Genomic DNA, 15,032 nt, shown 5'->3' with positions numbered 1-15,032 from the left:
TCTCTATTATTTTCATTAAAATAAAACAGAGTTTTTCTTGGCATCATTATGCATCTCTAGAAAGAAATAGCATATATATTATTATACATGTATGTAATATACATTATGTTATATACAAATTACAATATATAATATTTATTATATAATATATACAAATATATATTTCTATAACACATACAAATTTTATATATTACACATTATATATGCAAATATAAATTATACATTTATAAATGTATACTCATGGCCATGTGGTCTTGTATAAGTGTTTAAAAGTGAACAACATGTTTGAGGAGAAGTGTTAGGAAGAGTACAACATGGTGAATCGTACTTCAGTTTCTGTTTTACTTCTTTAAAACTTCATAGCACATGGGAAGGGGAGGAAGGGTGCTTCTATGGTAAGGCCTGGGCACTCCACACTTATTCCTCTTCAGTGGCAGGCCTGTTCAGGAAGCTCCATCAGAGATAAAGAGAAAGCAGGGTTCCGAGTCAGTCCGGGTCTCAGGGGACAACTCTCAGCATCAGGCAGCACACAGCAACCTCCAAGTAGAGTTAATGCCATCCTGGGTTGACATCTTCTCTTCGAAGTGGAGACTTCCAAGTCTCAGAGTCAGAGGTTTCTGCCAGAACACAACTTTGTTCCAATGTTCCTGAGATCAGTTACCTGCTTTGAATTGAAATGTTCTCTCCTAGGGGAAGAAAGGATTCTCTTAAGATCCATGCAACTGGGAACCACTCAGAAAGAACTTAATACTATGATATAAACCAGTAAAAATAAAATCCATCATTTCAGACTCTCCAATGTCTCCTGATGATTTTGTCTTTGAATGATTAGTTGAGTAAGTGATTTTGGAGGGACCTTCTGATCCAGCCTTCAGATCCTTCTGATCTGTGGGCAGGAAGGGATAAGAGGGAAAGGTGATGTCATGGGGACCTGTATCTTGGGAGTGGATTCAAGAGGCTCCAGCTTACAGTCAGGTGTGGAACTGCTTGACTTTGTAAATAAGATGCTAACAGCTCATCCATTCTATATGTACGACCAGGTGAAGCTCTCAGGTTAAACCTGACATTGTGAGCTCAATATCTCTGCAAACAACCCTGCCTTCTTTCTTGACTGGTATGGTCATTATGAAAGAACACACTCCGGGGTTGGATAAACACCTCTGCCTCCGCTATAGTTTTACTGGTAATTCCAAGTCTGAATTGCCTGAACCACAAACTGGAGAGTAAAGGCTTCCTGCTGAGGGGGGTCTCAGCATAAGATCACTGACCACCCCCGGGTTGATCGTTGTGTCTTCTCCTCAGCTCTGACACCATGCTTAGGTCAGGACCACTGATAGGGGTGTTCAGGTGATGGGCATTGGCTACCATGGTCCAGAAGACCAGGAGAGAAGGGGGATGCAGGTGTAAAGGAGGGGGATACAACATGGCCAGAAAGGTTGTCTTCCATGAATAAACACAAGTCTGAAGTGAAAACCCTTGGGTGGGCACCCGAATTTCTCTCCTCAGCAGATGTATGTCTCTGACAGCTTCTTTATTTTTACCCAGTGAGTAATGTCTACCTCAAAGTGTTGTAGGGTCTGAATGGCAGAAACGTGCACATAGCACCCGACACCCACCTGGGAAGTCCAGGAGGAGCTGTGCTGCCTCATCAAGTCACTAGAACTTAATCCCAAGGCTGACCATATTTGTTTTTTACAAGCCATATCTTTGTCACAAAGCCTAGAACACACACCTCGGTTGTGGCAGAAATAGTTTTCTCGCTCTTCCTCGGCCTCTTTACAGAATGTTCCATTCAAGTGTGGCTGGGGTGAGCTTCCAGGACTTGGTAATGCCTGTTTTCTCATGCCCTGGGAAAAGAGATTTAGAATATCATCACATTATTGAATGCCTTTTAGAATGGAATCTCATTGTTTTCAATTTAAATTTGTCATACGAGTTTAAGTCGGCGAGCCAAGTAGTGACGGTAAGTGCTGTGATCGTTAATAAAAATGAACGAACCAGGGTCACGAGGCTTGGCAGAGTGATTGTTCTTCACAGTCATCAAAATTAGACAAAGAGATCCATCACCGATCTAAACTTATTGGGAAATTTCTTCAGAAGGGAAATCAATTTTAACCATCTTAGCCGAGGAAAAGTCTGTGTAGCTGTGGCTTGAACATAGGACAAGATAATAATAAATTTCTGAAAGAAGGTAAGCCACATGCTTAGACAACAGCTCTGTGAGGGTGAGGGCCATCCTTCATCATTGTTTAACATTTAAACACACGCAGTTCTGAATTATTCACTGGCTTGAAACCCTATCATACCCATGGCCAGCAAACAGATTGCCATTCTGTCATATTTGACATTACCCATGCATCTCAGTGATGCTTAACTGATTCAGACAACTGACGATTAATATTTAATATTCCATCCCCTATTAGTACTTACGATGGGTGTTGCAAAGTTAGAAAATAAGAAATCCAAACCAGGAGTTCTGCTCAGTGTAGCCGACTGGCAGTTCTGTGGAGACGGAGAGGGCAGCGGTGTGGCACATATGCTGCTCACTCAGAAGTCTGAAGTGTGCTTCAATAACCTGCTGAACTCCAGTAGGAAGAAGAGGAACTTTTGCGGTAAAAATCACTTAATTGACTCCAGCGGGAACACATTGCGAAAGGTGTTGAGGAAGGGCAAGCCTAGAGCGGCTAGAAGAAAGGTCTTTGAAGAAAGCTGGTTTGGTGTGATGCTCTCTCTAACACCCACGAATCTGGCAACTGTCTGGCTTAAAGTCTTCCCAGGGCTAAAACGGGTTAGTTTTCTCACTGCGGAGCATACATGAAGCATGCTCACTGAGTTCAAAGTCAGAGTCTCTGGAAATATACTGAAAGACGTTCTGAGCTAGAGGAACTTACTGAGCCTGAGACAGCTGTGGAATCACAGCTGTGGGACTGACCTGGTTCCCAGGGCAACCAGGAGTATGCAGCCTGGCTATGCAAATGCACACCATTCCTGCTGTGTTGTCCCTGGTGGCTGGCTATACCTATATCACACTGCTAAAGCAAGGATGGGCAGTTGGGAGCAGACCAGTCTCTAATGGCCTGGCAGGGGCATGGAACTGAGGCAGAAAGCAAGCGATGTGGTTCGTACGTGAAATGAGCTTGTAGACTCATCTGTTTGAACACTTGGTACCAGGCTGGTGGTACCGTTTGGGAAGGTTATGGAACCTTTAAGAGGTGGAGACTTGATGGGGATGTGACTGGGGAAGGGTTTATGGTTTTATAGACTAGTTCCCCTTCCTGTTCTCTCCCCCTCCCCCATCCCTCCCCACTCCTCCTCTTCCTCCTCCTCCTCCTCCTTCTTTTTCTTCTTCTTCTCCTCCTCCTCCTCCTTCTTCTTTTTCTTCTTCTCCTCCTCCTCCTCCTCCTCCCCCCCTCCTCCTCCTTCTTCTTCTTCTCCTCCTCCTCCTCCTCTTCCTCCTCCTTCTTCTTCTTCTTCTTCTTCTTCTTCTTCTTCTTCTCTCTCTCTCTCTCTCTCTCTCTCTCTCTCTCTCTCTCTCTCACACACACACACACACACACACACACGGGTGTAGATGCAATGTGATCAGTCATCTTCCTCTCTTGTAGACATGTCATTAAAAGACAGAGGCTGTTAAACCTGACAAAAAAATTAAAACTAACCAAAAAATTAACAAGAACAGTAATTAAAGAATATACATCTTACGCGCGCTCAACTGGCCAGGAAGAACGACGCTGCTACAGGATCCTTCTGCACACGTTTATTCAGTCCTGTTTCTTCTTTCTCTATATCTCCCTTGTTTATATCTCCCTTGTTTATATCTCCCTTGTTTTTATATCTCTCTTGTTTTTATATCTCCCTTGTTTATATATCGCCCTCGTTTTTATATCTCCCTTGTTTTTATATCTCCCCCGAACCCTGGGCCTCTCACTCTTTTATACTCTCAGTTCACATCCACGCACAGCAGGCCACGCCACCTCACCAGGCACGCAGCTTCAGCTAATCAGGGCAGCAGGGGCAAATCTCCACCAAATTGGATTCACCTGTATCCTGGTACACCTGCGCAGCACTCAAGATGTTTGTGTCTTATATGAGGAAGTCAGGTGCAAGTCATATGACTTAGCTGCAGTCCCTGGCGCCTTTAGGACTGCCGCCACACCTGCTCCTAACAATTCCCCCTTTTTTCTTTTTTGGCAGAGAGAATGCCTGTAGATAGCCCCCCGCAGCCATGCCCCTTACCCGTCCTTGGGTGACAAACAGCATTGGTTTGATCCCTGTCTTAGGTTGGTGACATGCCCAGGGAGTCTTATCACTGACTACCTCTCAATCATGCCAAGCCACTCCTGGGGAGATTGTGTTTTGCTTGTGGCAGGTGCATCAAAAGGCCAGGATGTTGATTAATCTATGGCCAAATCTTAATTGCTGCAAGCAAGCCTCATGGGTGAAGGTAGAGGTCTGATCCCCAGTGTGCAAGCATAGGGGCCCTACACAAAACCATCCCTTAGGCTCATCACCCAGAGAGGTCTTGGCCAGCTCCCGTGTCGTTTTTCCTGAGGGAAGGGAACTAGGACACTGAACCTTCATGCAATCAGACATGCCTTCCACAGGATGCCAACAGCAGCTATCCTCTGTGCAGTGCTTAGCCTCGCACCCCACGGCATAACGCAGCATAATTTCTTTTAGAGCGGCAAACCGAATCTGAGGAGATTGTCCCGCCTCCACTGCAGCAAAAGCCTACGCTACCATGGCGAAAGTGCGGGCCTGCACACGCTGCACCTAACACATGTGCCAAACACAAAACACACACACTATAACAAGCATACATCCCAGGGCTCTCATCCCCGCTCATCTTCCCTGAAGCAAGGGATAGATAGCCAGAGGGGCTATCTCTTTAAGGGAAATTCAGGGATCAAAAAGGCATGGAAAAATTTGAATGTCATGTCGAGCTGGTATCGGCTTCTGGAATACCGAAAGGATCTCCCATCTCTGCTCCATCCTTTGTGCTTGTGGGATCATCCACCACATCCACAGGGGCAACTGGATCAGGACGCTCATTCTTGCAGTGTCTCACCAATCTCTCCGGCACCCAAAGAGGTTCCGTCTGGTCCTGTGGAAACACACAAACAGACCCTCTCGCCCACATCAACACCTGATCCTGTCGATCCCCAGGGGAGATGGACACAATACCTCGTGGTAATGAGACCATAACCTCAATCACCTGTGTGTCCATCTGGGGAGTCAATATGAGAGTCAAGTTTTCACTGCTGAGGAGGCATAGGGAGGAGGCACAGAAGCTAATTCGCCTTCCTCCTCCGCCTCGGCTCTTTTGTTTCGTCCTTCCTGACCACCTGATAACACTGTGTCTCCTTTCTTTTTCCTTTTTCTTTTTAAGCCCTTCTCCTCTTCCGACATACTTTCTTGTTGTTCTATAAGGATTTTCTGACCTGTCTTGACTGCCTCTACACACAGTTTCAAACAGTAACAGAGTCCATATATCAGAACAAACAAGACCAAAACTATCAGACCTACCCACAAAGGGTCAATGGGAGAAAAAAGCATAACTACTCAGCGAGGATCTATTGATCACTACACTGAGGTTATCATAGTTCCTTAACTTGTCCCCAAACCGGGAACCTTAACTTGTCCCAAAGCCGGGAACCTTTCGTTATGTGCCTGCTTCCTGGCAACTTTATGCTCACCTCTATTTTATCCGAGGTCCTTCCCAAACTCCTGGGGTCGCAAGTTTCACTCACCTTGAACTTACCCTGCCGGCAACCACTGACTGCTGAAAGTTCTGAACTCGGTGGGGGAGTCGGTTCCCCTTACGGGCCACCAATTGTCGCGCCCACTCTCGACCAGCAAGAACGATGCGACCACCAGTCCTTCTAACAGCAGTTTATTCAGTCTTCATCTTTCTTCTTTCTCTTCATCAGTACCGTTCCCCAGCTGAAGAGTTCTGAATCCACGCCGGATCCTTCTCAACAGTCTGTTTTACGGGAACACTCTATTAACCCCTTCTTCCCCGTTATGCAGTTCTGAATCCTCCCTGTAGCAGGGGGTCTTCGCTCATGCCTGAAGATGTTTCTTTTTCCCGGGTTTTCTCGTCCCAGGTCTTCTCGTCCCAGGTCTTCTCGTCCCAGGTCTTCTCGTCCCAGGTCTTCTCGTCCCGGGTCTCAGCACCAACTCTTACGCGCGCTCAACTGGCCAGGAAGAACGACGCTGCTACAGGATCCTTCTGCACACGTTTATTCAGTCCTGTTTCTTCTTTCTTTATATTTCCCTCGTTTATATCTCCCTTGTTTATATCTCCCTTGTTTTTATATCTCTCTTGTTTTTATATCTCCCTTGTTTATATATCGCCCTCGTTTTTATATCTCCCTTGTTTTTATATCTCCCCCGAACCCTGGGCCTCTCACTCTTTTATACTCTCAGTTCACATCCACGCACAGCAGGCCACGCCACCTCACCAGGCACGCAGCTTCAGCTAATCAGGGCAGCAGGGGCAAATCTCCACCAAATTGGATTCACCTGTATCCTGGTACACCTGCGCAGCACTCAAGATGTTTGTGTCTTATATGAGGAAGTCAGGTGCAAGTCATATGACTTAGCTGCAGTCCCTGGCGCCTTTAGGACTGCCGCCACACCTGCTCCTAACATATACAGACTAAACTAGTAATGCATATATATATATAAAATGCATATATATAACAATATATATTGTTCTTTAAAATAATATATATGCCTATATATACATATATTGTTCTTTAAATATATATATATTTAAATATATATATATATATATATATTTCTCTAAATATATATATATTTAAAACATATATATATATATGTTTTAAAGAACAATATATGTGGGAAACACAAATAATAGGGATATCAAGTGTCTGTACTAATACAAGGTAAGATGGTCTTCAGGGCAAGAAATACAATCAGGGCCAATCCATAGTGATAAAAAGGCCAAGACCATAGCTGAGTCTAAAATGTGTATGTGCTCTATGCAGCTTTAAAATTCACTAATCAAGCATGAAGAAACTTGAAGAGGCTAGACGTCATCACAATTTCACATTTGAATACACACAACACCTAGCAGTAGAAAAATGAGAGGACAAGTTGAATACACTGTCAAGCAGCTACTTCATCTATATGACTAGGAGCTCCATCACTCCGTAAACAAGAGGGCATGCTCCTTCCAGGAGCACATGGCTATCAACCAAGATGGAGTACATACTGAGGCCAAACAACTCTGACCACCAGGATCACAAGAACTGGTTAGAAACATAGAAACAGACATCAAGAATATCCTCGGGTGTGTGGATGAAGAATTATATTGGGAAACACCCTCAGGGTTAAGAACGAAACCTAAGAGGAAATTGGGAAATATAGACGAGTTCTTAAACTAAAAGAAAATAATTAGAGGACCTTACCAGATCACAGGGGATTACCAAACCAGTTGGAAGCCACTGTCCCTGACCTCTGAGAACATCATGGCCCTGAGGTCACTGTGTCCCCAAGATCTGAGGTCACGTAAGCAAGATGCTGTTCGGAAATATACACAGGAGTAGGGAGGAAAGCCGAAAGTCTAGGTAGCAATAAGGTTGTTTATCTTGGGACCAGCCCCTGTTTTTCAATATAAATTATTTCTCTCCTCCTCACAAGGGGGCTTCGATAGCATGAATGGCCTGCTCAGTAGGAATAGCTTTTAAAGCTGTGTATAACTTTAAAATATATAAACCATGCCAGCTTTGTATATGCTGATATAGAACTGTCCAGTCTATAGGGCAGCCCCAGCCCAATGGAAATATTGAACAACTGTGCTCAGCACCAAATTTATAACTGTATTTAATTGTCAATACATTTTATGACTGACATCTGATTCCATTTGCTAGAACTTTCAAGTAAGGCTGAACATCCACTTGGTGAATTTGCTTTACTCTTACAAATCTTCCAAAATCTAAATCAGATAAAATATTTATGTTGGAAAAATTAGCATCAGGGAGAGTCCCCGTAAGTGTGAGTACACCTGACATTTTCAATACTCGGGCCTGAATAAAGAATGCAAAATATGCATTAATAATTTATGTTGATCTCATGTGGAAATCATAATGTCTCAGACACATTGGGCAAAGTATAATATACTATTAAGATTTACCTCAACTGTTTCTGAACTTTTCAGGATGGCTTACAGAGAGTTGAACATCATGTACATACATTAAGATTGCCCTCGTTAGTGCTAGGAGTAGAATATCAAAAACTAACTCTCCTCTGGCCATGCTTTTAAAAAATAATAATAACTTGGCAGATTCACAATCCATATTGTAACCCATGATCCTTTACTTTTTTATAATGTTTTTATTAGATATTTTCTTTATATACATTTCAAATGCTATCCTGAAAGTTCCCTATACCCTCCCCCACCCTGCTCCCCTACCCACCCACTACCACTTCTTGGCCCTGGCATTCCCTTGTACTGGGGCTTATAAAGTTTGGAATACCAAGGGGCCTCTCTTCCTTTCTTACAGGTGTTAAAACACACATACCTGTAAGACAGGGCCTCTGTCCAGTGAGTGGTCAAAAACCCTGATACTGGACCTCATTTTTTAGTGGGAACTTTGTGACAGGAGTTCACACTCAGCTGACAGCGGCGGCGGTGCCTTGCTCTGTGCTTAGCTTACAGGTGGAGACTTCCTGCAACACGTCCTTTGCAGACATTGTAACATTACAGGATTGGAACTGGGACAGTTCCCTCATAGCTTTATTTGTCACACATGAGGGAAGGCAGGGCTCTGACTCCTCAGTTCTTTTTATCTTCAGATCTTCACCCAAAGTCTGTCCCAAGTTTCTGTTCAAAATGATTTGTTAAATAAAACTAGCTTTGAGCTCCCTGTCTGCGCTGTACACATAAGAGGCCATGTCTAGTCCTGAAAGCAAATGCATAGAAACTTCAAACTGCGGGAGTTGGTGACTGTTGATCAATGAAGCTTAGAACAGGGTTCATTAAAGGGCTACAAAAGAAGGCAACTTTCTTGTCTCACCATTTTGACCTTTAATCACATGTTGTACCCGACACAATGTTTCTCTTTCTTTATCCAGCTCATACTTTGTTGGCACTTGTGAAGCAAATGTAGTGTACAGTTTCAGGAGCAGGTGTTTGTGGTGCATTCATAGGAGTGCAGAGAGGTTCTAACACAGTTTCCTTCCACAGTTTCTTCTCAAGGTGAAGTTGCTATACCTGGCCAGGAGGGAGTCAGGGGTGGCTCTTCCAGCCAGCAATGCAGTTTCTAAGCAATCATGAGAGGAACTTTGATGTTGCATTCTAAAAGTATAGCGTTATTTATTATGTCGTCAAAATACTAAACTTTTGGAAGAAATGGTAGGACAAAAGTAGAAGAAAATTTCTCACATGGAATAAATATGGCCTCACTAAATAGACAAAGCAATCACGCCTACAGTACAAGGATTGCCAGCCAACCACGCAGTGCCCACAGCTGACTGCAAACCAGCTACAGCTCAGACCAGCTCCCAACACTCCTGTCAGGATGGAGAGTGGCCCGCTGACTCACAAATACCACCTTCCCACACTCCTGCCACTTTAGGCAATTTCCAGACAACAGCAGGCCCTTCCCTCTTCCTACAGAAATCCCTGCCTAACTCAGATGATCCTTTGCATGATTCTAGTCTACATCCTTGTCAGTACGGACAGGCTCAGGGTATATTTTATTCCAAATGCATTCTTATTTGACTTATCATTGTATGTGTTGCTTGAAAATTCCATAGACGAATGGAAGAGGTTAGGGTCAAGTGCAGCTCTATTTGTCTCCCCTTTCAGCTCTGTCTCACCATTTTTAACTCCCCAACTTCACATCCTTTTTTAAAAACCCATTGAATTCAGCACTGCAGGTACATGTGTGGATATGTCAGGGGCTGCATCACGCTCATTTTTTTTCTCCCCCAGTGGCCATCACTCCTCAGCGAGGGATGGGATTTTGTAATCCCTTTCCCATGCTTACTTGAGTTTTTGTCTGGCTTGGTCTCATGTGGGTCACAGCTACTCAGTTGGGTAGGCCCTGGGGAAGAATCTACTACCATTGTTCTGCTAAATGAACAAAATAATAACCTGCCCCCAAAGTTCTTATCTTTATACATAGATTACTGAATCTCTCAACTCTCTCTTTTTGCAATAGGTGGAGATTAATTAGAGGAACCCACAGCAGGTCTGTGTAAAGTGAGGCTGTGGAGTGCTCGGTCCCAAATACAGCATCTATATCCTTGTCACCCCTCCTTTAAATACTCAGGGACCATTGCAAAAGAGGGATGGGAGGTTGTAAGAGCGGTGGTGCTTGGTGAAGCAGCATCTTCTGCACATCACAGCACTGTTGCACTCTCCCTCATGGAGAGTTTATGATTTTATGACAAGGGACTGTGGTTCTACTATAAGAACAGTTTTAGAACTTACATCGAGGATGCAGGAGTTCTCATGTGAGAAATACACATACACATGTTGCAGGGTTGAGGGGACACGTTTCATCCCGTGCTTCTTATTGAAAGCATCCTTTCAGATCATCGCTATCATTCACAGTTATGCAAATCCACGCACAGGGCAGTCTTCACTGGAGCAGCTTTTCCATAACTGTTAATAGTGGGAACTTTTCTCCTTGCTGTTAGTGCTAGGATATGTTGTTCTTCTATGTAAGACGCGTTGCTATCTTATAGAAGTGCTTAGAGCTGCCAATGCAAATCAGCACGAAGTGTATAAATTAGACCAGAATTAAGCCAGCTCAGGCTGAGGTTAACCATCCTGGATGGAGAAGGCAGCAGGACATCACACCTCCTGCAGCACATGAGTGAAACATGTTCCATTCTTCCATTTTCTGTCAGCCCAGTATAGTTGATACATTATAGCGGGAGCTCTGATGTTACAGCTACCTTAGCTCTGTCTTATCCTGTTGGACACACTTGCAATGTACCTTTGTGTGTGTGCGGGGGGGGGGGGGGGGGGATACAATCTTATTCAGTATAGAAATGAGTCTTAATTCTGGAACATGTTAACTGAGGGGCTATTTCATTAAGCATATGCAGGAGCTAAGCATACACTTCTCAGGCTTGCTTTTTTTAAAAATTACATTGATGCTTTCTATTTTATAAGACTGTTAGATGGACAGAAGGAAAAAGAATACCAGTTCTTTTTTTTAACTTAGGCCTTAATAAAAAGTCTCATATTGCCAATTGTTTTAAAATTTCCTAAGTCACTGTCCTTATTTTATTTTAGCACAAAAATATTTAACCAATCTCTTTCCTTCACTGAGATGCTAAATATGCTTTTAATTCATGACATACAATTATCATATTAAATTACCCAAGTTAAATTTGACAGCTTGGGCAGAGATTCCTAATTGAATAAGAAAAAGCTCACCAAAGTCGTTTGTATTTTCCACATTACATTAATTAAAAGCTCACTCTGCTCTGCTCTATCTTGCTGATCTGCATCAGAGTCGCCTAGACTCCTCGGACTTCTCCACAAGGGCCAAACTTCAAAAGTTATTATCTCAAACTGATAGTTGAAAGGACTTGCTACACCAGCATATTGCTGCCTTCTTGTCTATATTTAATCTTCTCTCTGTTCTGATTATCCAATTCTGTAAAGCCCTATACTTCACAAAACTATAATTATACCTTCAAGGCTATTAAAGCTTATTTTATATGCTTTGATTAAACTGAAATTCTAAAATTAAAAAAAAATAATAATAATTTCCTAAAGGCAAATGTTCTCAAAAGAAGGCTTCTCTTCCAGACACCTGCTTGGCACCCAGGTGTAGAGAGAGAGAGCTCTTGGAGGATCCCCACAAGTGTCAGTGATGGGAGGGGCCCAGCCCAGGTTGCCTGGCAACTCTGGCTCAGGACCAAAGGAGGGAGCCTTAATTTCAAGACCAGCGCAGGACTCCTGCTAGTCTAGGGAGAAAAGGAAAGGTCTATTTTTAAAGAACTTATTTAAATCCAATACATTTAGAGGCTATTTTCCTTTAATTTAATTCTTTGACAGTTTCATACACGTATGTATATTGAGCATCATCATTTCTCTCTCCCATTCCTTTATCTCCTTCCCACCTCTGTCATGATTCTCTTCCCTGCAGGTCCCTTTGCAATATTCATGACTTTGGGTTTTGTTTGATGGCATTTAGTCTAACCAGGGTCATCTGTATGAGCACTGGGTTGGGACTAACCATTAGAGCCTAGAGAGTCACCAGTGCATACACTGGTGAAGGCAATGACTGCCACCACCCCAGATCGATCAACAGTCAGTAGTACAGCAGTGAGGGGTAGGGCTACATGAGCCCTGCCCCAGCCTTGTGTGGTGTGATAGTTTGTATATGCTTGGTCCAAGGAGTGGCCCTATTAGGAGGTGTGGCCTTGTTGGAGTAGGTGTGTCACTGTGAGCATGGGCTTTAAGACCCTTGTCCTAGATGCCTGGGAGCCGGTCTTCTAGCAGCTTTCAGATGAAGATGTAGAACCCTCAGCTTCTCCTGCACCATGCTTGCCTGGACTCTGCCATGCTCCTGCCTTGATGATAATGGACTGAACCTCTGAACCTGTAAGCCAGCCCCAGTTAAATGTTGTCCTTATAAGAGTTGCCTTGGAGAGCTGAAGGTGATTGCAACCCTATATGAAGAACAATATCCACTAACCAGACACCTCAGAGCTCCCAGGGACTAAACCACCAACCAAAGAGTACACATGGAGGGGTCCATGGCTCCAGATATTGTAGCAGAGCATGGCCTTATGTGACATCAATAGAAAGGGAGGCCCTTGGTCCTGTGGAGGCTCAATGTCCCAGCATAGGGGGATGCTAGAGTGGTAAGGTAGGAATGGGTGAGTGGGTAGAGGAGCACTCTCATAGATGCAAAAGGGAGGGGGGAGAGGGAGATGGGATGGAAAGTTTGTGAAGGGGAAACTGCGAAGGGAGATGTCATTTGAAATGTAAATGAATAAAATAATAAAAATTATACAGGGGTAAAAAAGGAGTCGCCTTGGTCCCAATGATTGTTCACAGCAGTAAAACCCTAACTAAGACACCTAACTAGGTCAAGTAGAAATTTGTGTGCCTTCTGCATTGTGTAAATAAAGACAGAAAAATCATTGAATGTAATTAATCAGAGGCATATTGTTAAGTATGTATACTGTGCAGTCTTGGTACAATGAGATAGGGTTTCTAATGATATTTCATTAGCCTAAAATATATATTTTGACCATATTCCCTTTATAGTACTCTCTCCCAGCCATGCCAAAACAAAAAGTAAGTCTGCTTTCTGTTTTCTTGGCTCCAAATGAAAGTTTGTCTTTCTTGGTCTCATGTTCGCTTAACCTGATGGATCTCTTGCATACATTTTTTTCCTCAAGTGGTGTCCTTTCTTCCATGGTCTTGAAAGCTGAATGTAGCTCCCCTGTGTGTGTTGTAGAGCTTCCATCCCACCCTTCTGTTGCTGGATACCTGGGATGATTGCAGTTGTGCATAGTTGAGATGGTTTCACTCTCTCTGCTTTTATACTTTGGATCCTGTTCTTCCAGATGTTTCTGAGAGCTCATTATGGGGGGGGGGGAGAGAGAGATTGAGAGAGAGAGAGAGAGAGAAAGAGAGAGAGAGAGAGAGAGAGAGAGAGAGAGAGAGAGAGAGAGAGAGACTCTCCGAAAGAGAAGCCATAGAAGCCAATGCCCACACTGGCTGAATGGCCTGTTGGTGTCTTTCAGCTGAGAAGCCCACTCATCTCCTCTCCTCAAGTCTAAAGAGGGCTTGATGATTATCACATTATTTCCCTGGACAGGCTGAAACTACAGGTGCCAAAAAAATCTAGAAAATAATTTTACAGTTCTTTGTGATGTAAACTTTGTGTTTTCATGAGATTGCACAATCCATTCTATCCCCAAAAGGAAATCAAATAAGAAACAAGGATTATTTCTTTCTGTAGAGACAGAATTCCCTCTCCTCTCTTCTCTGAGATCCTTTACTTGGGAGACTTCATCATGGTGACGACTTCCATCATCTTGAAATGATGGTGCAGGTGTTAAAGACTTGATGGGCCTGTGCTTGGCATCTTGACCCTGTTCTGACTTATTTATTTGCTTATTTTAATTAGCATACGCAGTTTCAGGTTTCCTCCTGGTGTTTTCATACTTGCTTTTAGTCGATCCTTCACCTTCCCTCTTCATCTCTCTGCTTCTCTCCATCCCAGCTTAAACTCTGCCATTCATTTACATAGAAGGGGACATGTAGTATTTTTTTCTGATCTTGAGTTACCTCATTTGATACGATATTTTCCATTTGCATCTATTTCCTTGCAAATTTGATAATTACATTTTTTTTTGCAGTGGAATAAAATTCCATTGTGCTTATGTACCACATTTTCTTTATCCATTCATCTGTTGATGGGCATGTAGGCTTATTCCTTTTTCTTGCTATCATGAATAGGTCAGCTATGAACACATATGTGCAGGTGTTTCTTCACTAGTGAAATGCCTCCCGACAAGGTCAGTGAAGTGTGCCTTTCTTGGATAGTGCATCTCAGTTCTCACTCAGTGTCATTCAGGCCACTCACTAGGTAAATTTGGAGTGATTCGAGTGTTATCAACAGTGGTGTTGTAGCCTCATTCTCAAGAGCAGTTATACTCACCGACAGAATGGGTTTCCCTGCTCTGTCAGGAGACGTGAGACTTACTGCAGTCTATGCAGTCTTGACATACAACCGCCAATAGGTTCACATCCTGACTGAATGCTCATTCAGCAGTAAGGCTGATCTATTTCTCTGCTGCTTTGATGACCAGATTTCTGAACTGAAAGGACATTCTGTTGTTAATTATACTTCCCTTCCAATTCTTAAATGCTTCCTGGGAACAGGTAAACTTCACAAACACAGCGAGTAGGTAGAAGTATTGACTCTGTGTGCCCCAATGCCAGATGTCCTGTGAAAGACTCAAAATCATTCTTCTTATTATTAATTTCATTTTATTACCTAGAGCAATAAAAGTTACTA

The 15,032-nt window shown here is 43.2% G+C and overlaps 1 long non-coding RNA gene across 1 annotated transcript in view; it reads right to left on the bottom strand.

Moving 5' to 3' along the window:
* Positions 1-254: 254 nt before the first annotated feature.
* The window catches only part of Gm46033, a 49,174-nt gene continuing 34,396 nt past the window's right edge, over positions 255-15,032 (bottom strand). The window contains exons 2-3 of the long non-coding RNA XR_001778522.1: positions 1,733-1,847; positions 255-686 (exon numbers count right to left, since the gene is read on the bottom strand). This is a non-coding gene — a long non-coding RNA (predicted gene, 46033). The remainder of the gene's footprint in view (positions 687-1,732; positions 1,848-15,032) is intronic.

The sequence above is a fragment of the Mus musculus genome, chromosome 8 (genome assembly GCF_000001635.26).
Source record: "Mus musculus strain C57BL/6J chromosome 8, GRCm38.p6 C57BL/6J".
In the NCBI taxonomy this organism is placed as follows: domain Eukaryota; kingdom Metazoa; phylum Chordata; class Mammalia; order Rodentia; family Muridae; genus Mus; species Mus musculus.
The sequence above is the reverse complement of the archived record's forward strand: the minus strand, read 5'-3'. Positions and strand labels throughout refer to the sequence as shown.